General features: G+C 36.8%; 1 protein-coding gene across 6 annotated transcripts in view; it reads left to right on the forward strand.

The window, feature by feature from the left end:
* LOC111056024 (odorant receptor 2a) overlaps positions 1–14,929 on the forward strand; it is a 32,330-nt gene that overhangs the window by 3,625 nt on the left and 13,776 nt on the right. The window contains exon 1 of one of the 6 annotated variants that reach the window (XM_039421354.1): positions 10,065–10,513. The exons of 2 other annotated variants lie outside the window; for them this stretch is intronic. The gene's annotated coding sequence lies outside the window, so the exon portion shown is untranslated. Of the gene's footprint in view, positions 1–10,064; positions 10,514–10,868; positions 11,081–14,929 lie in introns of those variants that run through there. 3 more of the 6 variants (XR_005570505.1, XM_039421357.1, XM_039421355.1) reach the window with 3 other exon arrangements.

Genomic DNA, 14,929 nt, shown 5'->3' on the forward strand with positions numbered 1-14,929 from the left:
AACATGATAAAACATTAGAGAAATACAAAATTTAAATGAAATTAGGTCAATGACATTAATGACCATTGAAGCCTGACAATAAACGGAAAGGTAGTATTAATGATACCTGAAATGAATAAAAATTGAGTGCTATAATGAAAGTTATTGCTGTAAGGTTCAATATTAATGATTAAAAAATTACAATAAGCTGTACATAATGCTCAACAAGTAAAATACATAAAAATATATGCGGCATAGGCCTTCAGTGATTTGAATGTCAAGATAGACATCAATCGAACGATAATTAGGCGTCAGTGGCCTTAGAAAATCACTTGTAAAGCCAAGGGTAGCTGTCAAATCCATGAAATAGTTCTACTATTGAATACAATTATATAGGTGTCAGTGGCCTTAGGAATCACTTAAGAGCTAAGGGTAGCTAATAAATACAATGTGAAGATTGTCCAGGTTAAATATAGGCGACATGAGCCTTCAATGAATTGAGTGTCAAGATAGACATCAATTAGAACGATTAATGGGCGACAGTGGCCTCAGATTGACACTTAAGAGCTAAGGGTAGCTAATAAATACAATGTAAAGATTGTCCAGGTTAAATACAGGCGACATCAGCCTTCAATGAATTGAATGTCAAGATAGACATCAATTAGAACGATTAATAGGCGACAGTGGCCTCAGAAAATCACTTGTAAAGCCAAGGGTAGCTGTCAAATCCAATGAATTAATAGGCGTCGGTGGCCTTAGTGAATTGAATGCCAAGATAGACATCAATAGAACGATAAATAGGCGTCAGTGGCCTTAGAAAATCACTTGTAAAGCCAAGGGTAGCTGTTTAATACAATGAATTAATAGGCGTCGGTGGCCTCAGTGAATTGAATGTCAAGATAGAATTAATTAAAAAAATAAATAGGCGTCAGTGGCCTTAGATTGACACTAAGAGCTAGGGTAGCTAATAAATACAATGAATTAATAGGCGTCGGTGGCCTCAGTGAATTGAATGTCAAGATAGACATAATAAAACAATAAATAGGCGTCAATGGCCTTAGTGAATTGAATGTCAAGATAGACATTAATAGATCATTAATAGGCGTCAGTGGCCTCAGAAAATCATTGTGAAGCCAAGGGTAGCTGTCAAATACAATGAATTAATAGGCGTCGGTGGCCTCAGTGAATTGAATGTCAAGATAGACATTAATAAAACGATAAATAGGCGTCAGTGGCCTTAGATTGACACTTAAGAGCTAAGGGTAGCTAATAAATACAATGTAAAGATTGTCCAGGTTCAGGCGACATGGGCCTTCAATGAATTGAATGTCAAGACAGACATCAATTAGAACGATAAGTAGGCGTCAGTGGCCTTAGAAAATCACTTGTAAAGCCAAGGGTAGCTGTCAAATCCAATGAATTAATAGGCGTCGGTGGCCTTAGTGAATTGAATGTCAAGATAGACATTAATAAAACGATTATGATACATACGTAAATGAAAATTGAATAGAACGATTACGTAACCTGAATAAATTTTGAAGAGGAGATGCAGCCAGGCAGACAGCAATGACTCCGCAATACCCACAGGAACAGGACATCAGCAAGCGATGATGTGATCTGGCCATGCGATGACAAGCGTGGAAGCGTCCATCACAGCAGGCAATCCCCCAGTGGAAATGAGAACAGGAGCAGAATTCCAAATGAATAATCTGACCTTCAAGTTGTGGAATTTTTAGATTGATTTCCAAACGGTAGAGATGATGAACTTGAAAGTTTGAGTTTCACGAGGTGAAGCCAAATGTAGAAGAATGCAATTGAAGCCTACATGGGTTGTAATTTTTGAAAAGTTTATCAGAGTAATATGCGAAGCAATCGATGAATAATTGAATCACAATTGAAGAATAGAACAAACAAATTAATTTGAAGAATAACTCACTTTTAAAAACGTTTCGTAGGTCCGATGAAAATGGATAAAAGGTTTAGACCGAAGGCGTAAATGCACCATCGACTAAGAACCATTGCAAAAGACACGGAAACCGCTAATGCTGGTCAGAAAAAGGAAGATGCCAGATGTGTTTGTAACATAGGTAAAACGTTTGCAAACGTTTGGTGAAAAAGTAACAAATATCTAGAAAGTAAGATGCCTAAAGACAAAATAAATTCCAAAAAAATCGAATAGTATAAATATTAAAATTGAAACGGCAAAATAACACGACTAAAAGTATAGAAAACCAACTTGATTAGAGCAGTGGCAAAGAACCGTGAGTGTGACGTCACTGGTCAGCGCAGACAGACAAAATGACGACATGATGTCTACGTAGTAGCGGAACGAGTAACAAGTGGAACCGTTCCAATAAATGCTTTGTCAGATTTTACATAAACTGGGCCCCTTGTGTCATATGGGGGTATGGCACAATAAGAAAAAGTAAGAAATATGTAAAATCTGGCAAGGCAATTGGAAATTGAAAACTGGGCCCCATGTGAGAACCAGGGGAGAAAAAACAATGAAACCTAAAAATACAACATGAACCATAAGAGCAAGGGGATTAACTAGAATCCTCATCAATGGGAAAAGGTGCTAAACTCGAAATAGCTCTCTTAAAGGTGCCAGAGGGAGTGAGAACAGTGACAACTCGAACCTTGTCGTCCTTACTGGGATGAACTTCAGTAATGCGCGCCAGCTTCCAAGTGGACTGCGCGGAACCAGGATCCTTCAAGATGACAACCGTACCGACCTTCAAATTTTCATAATTGTTTAGCCATTTGCCTTTTTTCTGAAGAGTGGGTCTTTTTTCTGAAGAGTGGTGGAGAAAAAGTATGAGATTTGGGGCCACCTACACGAATGGAAATAGGACCGGCGTAATCCAAACCACAATTATAAAAGGGAAAATTAGCCTGAACGCGGGCCGCTGGTAAACTACCCATGATTTGCTCAGAATGAAGAGCCGAAAAGCGAAAACGCAATATGCAATGTCACAATACACTTTTGTTGGTGCGACGGGTGGAGGGAAACCAAAATCGTTGTCTTACACTGGCCATGGTGGCCTGCACACCAGCATGACTTAGACGACGATGTGGCAACAATCAATGCACGAGTGAATTGTGATTGCTGGGCAAATATTTGATGTTTATAATCAAAGGAAGCATTTGCATTTTGCAAACGTCCACCAACTCTGAGCAGAGAATCTGAATGATTGAATGGTGACAAGGCTTTAATAGAACTATTAGGCAATAGCTCCTGATTTTGACGCAATGCTTTAAGTTCAGCAGAGAAAGCTTCTTCTTGAATGGATTTGAAGATATAATTTTCAGCTTCTGAAATTTCAGAGATAGCTAATTGACCAAAGCGCAGAGTGACTGAATTTTGTTTCCTACAATTATGAATGAACCATAGAACATATGCTGTTGTACGAACGATTTTGTGATAAGTTGAGCAACTATTGATTATACCTGAGATAACATCATTATGAGAAGAAGTGGTAGCTAATACCTGAACTGAATGAGAACTGATTTCCTGAACTGATTGAGAACTGATTTCCTGAACTGATTTCTCTAACTGATGAGAGACATCATTTGAAGTTAGAAAATTTGACGTGACCCTACGGGGAGCGGCCACAGGCGAAGCAGGGAGGCACGACCGAGGTGCTGCAATAGGACGAATAGTTTTAAAAGAACCAAATATGACCCAACCTAGACTGGTTTCCTGAAGGATGGGAGCGTTTTGAGCTAGATATAATTTACCAGGCTGAAGAACAGATGCAAATATGCCAGCACCAAGTAACAGATCTACAGGCTTAGGCTGATCAAACAATGGATCCGCTAATTTGAGTTCAACAGGAATTGAAATTTTAGAAAGATCAATGTTCACACTAGGAACATTAGATGATATGCTATCAACTACAATACAATTTTCTTCAACCGACCACGAACGATCAGATGAAGACAAGCAAACTGAATGAGAAATAGATGATTTGGTCTTATTCTAACCTACACTATGAATCAAAGTGTCAGAATACAAAGCAGCAAGTGACAATTTTTCAGCCAACCTAGTTGACATCAAATTACAATCAGAGCAAGAATCCAAAAGAGTGGTTGCTTTAATAAATTCTCCACTAGAAGTTTGAACCAAAACCTCGGCAGTAGGTAACAAAGCGACAGTTGATTGCTGTTGCAAACACAGTGACGAGGTGGAGCTCATTGTGACATGAGAGTTCTTCTGAGGCTGTTCTGCATGAGAAACAGCTTGCTTAGTTGTTTCCGCATTCTGAACCATGACGGAATTCAAAACAGCATTCTTACCCTTGGAGGGAGCAAAAGATTGAGAATGAATAACATTTGAAGTTACCTTATCCTTAGAAGTAGGCTGAGTGTCTCGTGATTGAGGATACGACCTATGAAGAACAGTGTGGTGACTCTTGCCACAAAGTGTACACGATTTGTCCGAACAAACATGATTGGGTGCGAAAGGCTTGAGGCAATTATAACATAACCTTTTGTCACGGACAGCATTCCAACGATCAGTAACCTGCAACTTCAATAATTCATTACAACGATTTGGAAAATGACCAACAGAATTACAAAAACTACAAGGTGACATAGAAGAGGTAGTAACCTGCATCCTAGCTTGAACATTCGATGATTTGATTGAACTTCGGCTTGCTATGAGCACCAACCGAGTTGGATGTACTTTGCTGTACATTTCCTTGATGATGGTTAGCTGAGCTTGAAGCAACAGCTTCCATGATTTTGCATTGTGATTCCAAAAATTCCAAAATTTATCAATGGTGGGAATGTCGTGTATACCAACACTCTTTTCCCATTCTCGAACAGTAGCAGTATCCAACTGCAACAACATTTTGTGCATGTACAATAAGTCCTTGATTTGGACTCCAAGTTGAAGCGCTTCGAGCGCGGTAATGTGGGACTTGCAAAAGTCAATGAATGCCCGTAATGATTGCGGACAGTTGCACTTTATGGTAGGCGGAGATTCAATTGCTGTGACGTGCCTGGCAGCAATTAATCTCTTATTGTCATACCTCTCCCTTAAGAGGTTCCATGCAAGCTGAAAACCATTTTCGTCAGCTTCAATGTGTTCCACTCTAGCAAGAGCTTCACCACTGAGTGATTGACGAAGATAGAAAAATTTCAATGAGTCATTAATATTATCTTGATTACCAATAATATTGGTAAAAGCACTTGAGAATGCTTGCCATTTTGAAAGCTCCCCATTGAAGCGTGGAAGCGGAATCTGAGGCAACTGAAAATTTGCCAAATGTGAGTTTTGAGATGTTGGCCGCTGGGAAGCACCAGCAGTGGCCTCATTGTTGCGTTGTCTGCTTTCAAAAGCAGTTAATGCAGCGTTTGCCTTAGAGGTAATGGAGATAAACTTATTAAGTATCTCAAAATGAGTTGAAGTGTCTTGTGCTTGCAACTCTGAATTCCATAGCTGTTCATGTATTTTATCATACTTAATTCTAAGTGAACCTAGTTCGTTTTTGACAGTCAATAATTGATAATAAGTGGCTTCAGTGTCCACAACATAATCGTTATAGCTGGTTATGAACCAATCTATTTCCTGGTGTAAATTGTCTCTTGCATTGAAAAGAGCAGAAGGCTCAGGAAGTGAATCTTCCTCATGATCGGACATGCTTAAAAACTAACAGAAAAACCTGAGTGAACGAAACGATGCTGCACTGTAGCAATGCGATTGCTGCGCCAATAAGCAACTTTGGGCGCTGGTCCAGTATGCAGAGAGGCACGCCTGTGCGTTTGAGGCAAGTTGTATCAAGCTTGCTGTGTGGCGAGTCAAGTAGCGAGCTCGCAAGGTGGTGTAGTTTGCCATGTGTTGTTTTCTCAATGCGCAATAGCCGTCTGTGACCAGTTCAGTGCGGTTCAGTCTCTCAGGGTACAAGATAGTTGATAGCTGGTGCATACACGTCGCAGCATGCTTTGAGTTGCAGCCAGTACTGAAAATTTGAAACAAGTGTGTGAATGCTTAATATTAAACAATATAAACATACAAAGGTACAATGGAATAAAATATACTCTAGAGTGGGACCTAATCATTGGCGTCAAGCTAGACTATTAGGCACACGGTCACTGAAACCCTAAGGTTCAATGGACCAAGAAATGGGTAATAAAAATTAACAATTATCCTAGGTAAACTGGGTCAAAGATGACGGGCAGGAGGACCAATTTTATCCAATTGGTCCCAATTAACAATATCCTAGGTAGACACTGGGTCAAAGATGACGGGCTGGAGGACCAATTTTTATGACAGAATCCAAGGTCAGGGCAGTGGACTGTGAATGATAGTTGGTATTAATACCTACAAATAAATCTTTGAATTCTGTGCATAAAAATACTGATAGCTTGAAGTGTGGTAAGTACGCCAATAAAAGACTAAATGAATCAACAAGATAAGATTTAATAACAATAAAATAATAATAGGCAGATGGCCACATACAAAAACAATTGTAAGTAGGTTGAGTCAAATATCTTGGGATAATTACAACATGATAAAACGTTAGAGAAATACAAAATTTAAATGAAATTAGGTCAATGACATTAATGACCATTGAAGCCTGACAATAAACGAAAAGGTAATATTAATGATACCTGAAATGAATATAAATTGAGTGCTATAATGAAAGTTATTGCTGTAAGGTTCAATATTAATGATTAAAAAATGACAATAAGCTGTAAATAATGCTCAACAAGTAAAATACATAAAAATATATGCGGCATAGGCCTTCAGTGATTTGAATGTCAAGATAGACATCAATCGAACGATAATTAGGCGTCAGTGGCCTTAGAAAATCACTTGTAAAGCCAAGGGTAGCTGTCAAATCCAATGAAATAGTTGCTACTATTGAATACAATTATATAGGCGTCAGTGGCCTTAGTGAATCACTTAAGAGCTAAGGGTAGCTAATAAATACAATGTGAAGATTGTCCAGGTTAAATATAGGCGACATGGGTCTTCAATGAATTGAGTGTCAAGATAGACATCAATTAGAACGATTAATGGGCGACAGTGGCCTCAGATTGACACTTAAGAGCTAAGGGTAGCTAATAAATACAATGTAAAGATTGTCCAGGTTAAATACAGGCGACATCAGCCTTCAATGAATTGAATGTCAAGATAGACATCAATTAGAACGATTAATAGGCGACAGTGGCCTCAGAAAATCACTTGTAAAGCCAAGGGTAGCTGTCAAATCCAATGAATTAATAGGCGTCGGTGGCCTTAGTGAATTGAATGCCAAGATAGACATCAATAGAACGATAAATAGGCGTCAGTGGCCTTAGAAAATCACTTGTAAAGCCAAGGGTAGCTGTTAAATACAATGAATTAATAGGCGTCGGTGGCCTCAGTGAATTGAATGTCAAGATAGACATTAATAAAACAATAAATAGGCGTCAGTGGCCTTAGATTGACACTTAAGAGCTAAGGGTAGCTAATAAATACAATGAATTAATAGGCGTCGGTGGCCTCAGTGAATTGAATGTCAAGATAAACATTAATAAAACAATAAATAGGCGTCAATGGCCTTAGTGAATTGAATGTCAAGACAGACATTAATAGATCAATTAATAGGCGTCAGTGGCCTCAGAAAATCACTTGTGAAGCCAAGGGTAGCTGTCAAATACAATGAATTAATAGGCGTTGGTGGCCTCAGTGAATTGAATGTCAAGATAGACATTAATAAAACGATAATAGGCGTCAGTGGCCTTAGATGACACTTAAGAGCTAAGGGTAGCTAATAAATACAATGAAAGATGTCCAGGTTCAGGCGACATGGGCCTTCAATGAATTGAATGTCAAGACAGACATCAATTAGAACGATAAGTAGGCATCAGTGGCCTTAGAAAATCACTTGTAAAGCCAAGGGTAGCTGTCAAATCCAATGAATTAATAGGCGTCGGTGGCCTTAGTGAATTGAATGTCAAGATAGACATTAATAAAACGATTATGATACATACGTAAATGAAAATTGAATAGAACGATTTACGTAACCTGAATAAAATTTTGAAGAGGAGATGCAGCCAGGCAGACAGGCAATGACTCCGCAATACCCACAGGAACAGGACATCAGCAAGCGATGATGTGATCTGGCCATGCGATGACAAGCGTGGAAGCGTCCATCACAGCAGGCAAATCCCCCAGTGGAAATGAGAACAGGAGCAGAATTCCAAACGAATAATCTGACCTTCAAGTTGTGGAATTTTTAGATTGATTTCCAAACGGTAGAGATGATGAACTTGAAAGTTTGAGTTTCACGAGGTGAAGCCAAATGTAGAAGAATGGCAATTGAAGCCTACATGAGGTTGTAATTTTTGACAAAGTTTATCAGAGTAATATGCGAAGCAATCGATGAATAATTGAATCACAATTGAAGAATAGAACAAACAAATTAATTTGAAGAATAATTCACTTTTAAAAACGTTCTGTAGATCTGATGAATAGCAAAAAAACGCACACACGAGGTTGCAATTTTGATAAAGTTTATCAGAGTAAATGAGTGAAGAAATCGATGAATAATTGAATCACAATTGAAGAATAGAATAAATGAATTAATTTGCAGAAGTAATTCACACTTTAAAAACGTTCTGTAGATCAAATAAATAGCGATGAACGCCGACACGAGGTTGCAATTTTTGACAAAGTTTATCAAAGGTTTATCAGAGTAAATATGCGAAGCAATCGATGAATAATTGAATCACAATTGAAGAATAGAACAAACAAATTAATTTGAAGAATAACTCACTTTTAAAAACGTTTCGTAGGTCCGATGAAAATGGATAAAAGGTTTAGACCGAAGGCGTAAATGCACCATCGACTAAGAACCATTGCAAAAGACACGGAAACCGCTAATGTTGGTCAGAAAAAGGAAGATGCCGGATGTGTTTGAAATGTAGGTAGAACGTTTGCAAACGTTTGGTGAAAAAGTAACAAATATCTAGAAAGTAAGATGCCTAAAGACAAAATAAATTCCAAAAAAATCGAATAGTATAAATATTAAAATTGAAACAGCAAAATAACACGACTAAAAGTATAGAAAACCAACTTGATTAGAGCAGTGGCAAAGAACCGTGAGTGTGACATCACTGGTCAGCGCAGACAGACAAAATGACGACATGATGACTACGTAGTAGCAGAACGAGTAACAAGTGGAACCGTTCCAATAAATGCTTTGTCAGATTTTACAGTTGGAAAAATTTGTAACCGACAATATACAACAGGCAGCATGGTGTAATACTCCATAAGCAAGTAGAAGAAGAACAACTGGAAATAACTACCCAAGTGAAATAAGAGAAATGATTGCGGAGAAAAGAAGAGCTAGAAGAAAGTGGCAACAATCACGTTCTCCCCAAGATAAGAGATTGCTGAATAATCTAACTCAAGAGCTGAAAAGAGAGATACAATCTATTAAAAATGAATCGATCAACGGTTACTTGCGCAACTTAACAGGAGGAAAAAACACTAATTACTCGCTCTGGAAGGCATCTAGGAAAATGAAAACACCTATTCAACAAGCTCCTCCTATCAGAAAGCAAAAAAAAGAATGGGCCAGAAACAATGAAGAATAAGCACAGACATTCGCAGATCATCTTGTTAAAGTTTTCCAGCCAAATAATGGACCACAGGAACAAGATTTAGAAACTGATGAAAATTTTATGCAAGAGAATCAAGAAATTCTATGTGTCTCGGTGGAAGAAGTTAAAAAGGAAATTAAGCTTATCAATACAAAGAAAACTCCAGGATTTGATTTGATAACTGGCTTAGTCCTAAAGCATCTGCCAAGGAAAGCACTCATCAAGTTAACAAACATACTAAATGCTTCATTTAGACTTAGATTTGTACCAGGAATCTGGAAAGTAGCTGAAGTTATAATGCTGCTCAAGCCATGAAAAGAACCACATGAAGTAACTTCATATAGGCCGATTTCATTGTTACCTGTTGTTAAAACTATTCTCCATCTTCAAACAATCCCTTTTATGATTTTTGATTTTGAATTGTCATGTTCTCTGCACGGTAGTCATTAGTTTGTATCTTTGTCGCTGGAGCGCTAGTGGTCCACTGCCGACCTGATACTGGGCATTTCTCTGCATATTATACTTATCTTTGTTTTAGTTTTTGGATATGTTCTGAAGCCTTTGTCATTTTATTATTGTATTTGTCAATTTGTTGTTCGGCTTCCGGATATTTTTGCATATTTTTAAACATCAATTTTATTGGTGATTTCTTGATCGAGGTAGCACTTGCATGCTACCCATTTCCTTCTTGTTGTTCATAATTTTCATGTCTGGCATCAACTTTGTGTGTGTCTCCAATTATTCTGCTTCATACGTGAAAATAGTCTTCACCTCGCCCTGTTTGCTTGTTTTATTTGTTGGAGACATTTCATCGGTTCTTTGGAGCCATCAACCTTAAAATTCGGACAATTAGTTCATTTGTTATCTCAATTCCAACTTTTCAACGTGTTCGTGAACTCTTGTGTGTGTATCTATACACCTTCTTGTACAATTTGTAAGTTACATTTGAACTCTCATCTCTCATGAAAATTTCACCTCGCCCTGTTTGTTTATTTCAATTGTTGGATAATCTCGACTGGTTCTGTGGAACTATTATTAGTTTTTCAAGATTTGAACACTTGTTTCAGTTTACATATTTTCATTTCCACCATGGCATTCTCAAAATGGCTGCTTGTGTGCGTCACCGTGTCTTTCTACAAGTTTAAATTTGTTTTACATATTGCAGACTCTTGTTTCACATCGAGTGCTAACTTTGTTAGTAATTCTTTATTTGCAACTTTGGGACTGAAAGTTTTACCCATCATTCATTCTATTGATAATTATCGTAATATATTGCCAATCTCACTGATTAGTGTGACTCTCAATTATTGTGAATTGCATTTTACAAGTATTGCAACTGATATTTCCAAAACTTGGGAAATATTTCCTCTGAAGCATTGATTGTTACTAACCCTCTGATCATGGTTTAAGCGAATGCTATTATTTGTATGCAACTAAATTTGCCACAGGTGTCTGGCTAATTCTCAGTTTATATGGCTCTAATTATGTAGGTAACCGAATAGTAAGTACCAAAGAACCTAACCTCAAAAAATTATTATTTTATATTATTAAATAAATAGCAATAATATTTCCCTTTTCATTTAGCTGTTCAAACTGTAGCCTGGATAACTGTTATTATCTAATCTTGAGTTTGTTGACATAGTATCTAGCGATAGCAATACAGCTGTTTGCTTGATACCTATAATTTCTTTCCATTCAATGATTTTGATAACTATTCAAAATATATTCTTACAACATTTATAAAGATCACAGGACAAAGCAACATAATAATCTATACTATAATAAAGGAAAGAACTGGCTTATATACGTAAGGGATTGGAAAATTATGTTTGACACATTATCACATCTTAACTACTGGACTGATTAACTTGACCAGTAGTTAAGATGGACTAACTACTTGATTAACTTGAAATTTTGTATATAGATTCTTAATTAACCAAAGATGGTTATAGGCCTATTTTCGATTCTTCAAGATTTGATTACATCAAGTTTTCAATTTTTCAAGTTTCCAATCTGTCATGCTTCCAGCTGTTGTATGGAAGCAGCTGAACATTTCTTTTAAAAGAAGAATTAGAAGATAGGTATGATTGTGGTCCTATTCAAATAATAAAACCCGGTTTTCTGTCGCACCAAAATTTTTTCCGCCATTTTGAGTCCAACTTATAGATGATATCTCAAACCTTTCAAAAGTTATTCTCATTCAAAGATACTGATTTATTGATTCTTTATCACAAATTACAATGTATTGCCAGGACTTGCAAGACCCATTGCATACTAGCACTACATTATAATGAAAAAAAATGAACTATTAACATATTCAGAACAGAAAATAAATATGTAGATGAGTGGATAACTTTTAGAAACAAAGAGTAGAACCTTTTTTGTTATACAGAATAGAAATGAGAATACACCTGAAATTCTATCAATACTAAGTAAATAAAATTACTCAAATTTTCTCAACAGATATACATACATACATACACACACACACACACACACGCACACACGCGTGCGCGCATGCTCAAGGAAAACCCAACACAAAAAAATATTGAAATAAAATACTGTAGAGAAGAAAAAAGAAAAAAAAACTACTCGTTGCCCTCCAAAAGTAATTTGAAAAGTCTCCTTTTGAAAACGCTTAGTAAAACAGAAAAAATGACATGATCAGGAATAGCATTCCAAAGTCTTGCAGCTGTGACCACAAATGAAAATTTGTATCTTACACAAATGAGATCTCGTGTTGCGATCTGGATTGACATCAACAAGACGGATGAAATCATCTGCTAGATAAGTAGGGCCCTCCCTCATGACCAGAATTTTATATACTTGACAAAGAAGAAAATACTGTCTACACTTATCCAATTTGAGCCAACCCAAATGGAGTGATTCGCGAGAAACGCCTAGCATCAAATATGAACCTGACTGCATAGTTCAATGAGCGTTCATTCAACTCATTTGTTATGTTGTTATAAGAGATGCAGCAATAATCAAAGAATGGAATTATCAAGGACATGACAAGGGTAGTGCGAACAGCTCTGGGCAAAAATCTTCTTATCCTTTTAAGTTGATGCATTCCTCCCAAAAACTTTATTACAAACATGAGTAACTTGTTCCCACCAGCTCAATGGGCAATCAATTAATAAGCCAAGTACTCTGACACTGGAACAGTAAGGAATATTAGTATCATTTATGGTCACTGGGGGTGCACTAGGGACGTCCAATTGGTTCAACAGCCTAGGATGTCCAATGACAATACTTCGGGTTTTTGAAGGGTTAAGCATCAACCTATGAGCAGAAGTCCACTCAACAAGCAATGCTATATCATTGTTCACTTGATCAATGACATGTGTGAACTGTGATTTTTGAAAATAGGAATAAATTATCAGGTCGTTAGCAAATAGATGATAAGAGGTATTGTTGAGAATCATTGGAGTATTATTAATATAAATTGAAAATAGAAGAGGACCTAACACCGAGCCTTGTGGGACTCCTTGATTGATAATACACCAAGAGGAGACGTCACCAGCTGTCCCCACCACAGCCTGAGATCGACCCACCAGGTAAGATTTGAACCATGCCAATGTAGAGAGAGAAAAAATGCATTGATTTTTCAGTATAAGATGATTTACATTATCGAAAACTTTGCTGAAATCAAACTGTACCAAAAGAGTACCAGCAGTCAACTTCTTGTCCAGTGCAGCCCGAATGTCATCAGTTATCTTAATCAAAGCAGTGCTTGTACTATGATGAGGTCTGAATCCAGATTGAAACTTGGCAAAGAAATTGAAACGAGACAGATATTCAACCACCAGCCTATGAACTATCTTCTCATGTGCTTTGGATATCGAACAGAGAATATTGATTGGGCAGAAATCATTGGGAGCTGATGCATTTTTAGTTTTAGGGATAGGCTTGATCAATGAACACTTCCATAAGTCAGGAAAAACACTCGACTGCAGAGAAAAGTTAAAGATGTGGGTAATTGTGGGAAGCAGAATAGGAAGTAGCTTTTTGTAGAAAAGGATCAGAATACCATCCACCCCTTTAATGTTTTTATTTGCATTGAGGATAATATGAGATACTTCTGCCGGTAAACATATGAGAAAAAGAATGGTTCATCTGGAAGGACATGGAGAAACTGGTTGATTAATTGGTTTTATGCTATCTCCTCATTATTAATAGGGGTAGTTGGGTTGATGGGTTCAACAAAATAATCATTCAATTCATCTAGTGGGAGATCAATGCTAATATTTTGCTTCTTATTCCGATGAGCACCCAGACAACAGACATTATCCCATAGAAAAGAGGTAGACAAAATTAGGTTCACTAACAAATACCAGATCTTTTTTTTTGTGTAGTTGAGAAGTTGATATTGTGGTAATTCTTCATATTAAATGGAAAAGACTGAGAAATTGTCGAAAAACCACTGACTTATTGATAATTAGAAAGACCAGTTTCAGTTATTACACCATTGTCAATCTCTGATAAACTAAAACTAAATACAAGAGCAGCAGAATTCATACTAGTAGGAGAGTACTGCTATTGGTCAAGGGCATGAACGCCTGCCATTGGCCCAGCTAGACAGTCTCCTCCCACTCAACAGTGTGACAAAATGCCAGCTTAAGCAACAGAATCGCCATGATAACAAAATTTACTTTCAGTACAAAATAAGAACCAAGAAAACAAGTGTGAAAGATAATAAAACAAATATGTAAATGGAAAAAATATTGACTAATGTATGCTTACAATTTTATGATAAAACTAAATTCTTAGTGTTGTATTGGTTGAAATGAATCTGGTCATTTAAACTATACTGGGAATTTTCCTTAATTACTCTTGTTATTTCTAAAGCCTCTAGAATACAGTATTCAAAGATCTGCCTTTGCTATTAAAATGCAGAAACTCAACATTCTCCTTAACTGTGAACTTGTGATTATTTGTTATCAAATGTTCTGCAAAGTTAGATTCCCCATTTTGTTTATTCCAATCTCTGATATGTTCTTTAATTCTACTTTTGAAACTTCTACCAGTTTGACACACATAACATAGACCATGCTATTGAAAGCAGCAAGTTTGTGAGAAATAGGATGACAAGAATGAAGAGGAATGATAACATCAGTATGGGTTGGTTTTCTGAAAATAGAAAACTTGTGAAAACCAGTGCCATGATCTATTCTTAAATCTAGAAATTTCAATACACAATCCTGTTCTACCTCTACAGTGAATTTTATACTCTGATGTAATCCATTCAGATAGAAAAGAAAATTGTGTAGTTGTCTGTTACTTCCTTTCCATAAGCAAATAATATCATCAACATATTGAAACCAGTAAACAATTTTATCTTTGAAAT

This window comes from Nilaparvata lugens, chromosome 2, assembly GCF_014356525.2.
Source record: "Nilaparvata lugens isolate BPH chromosome 2, ASM1435652v1, whole genome shotgun sequence".
NCBI lineage: Eukaryota > Metazoa > Arthropoda > Insecta > Hemiptera > Delphacidae > Nilaparvata > Nilaparvata lugens.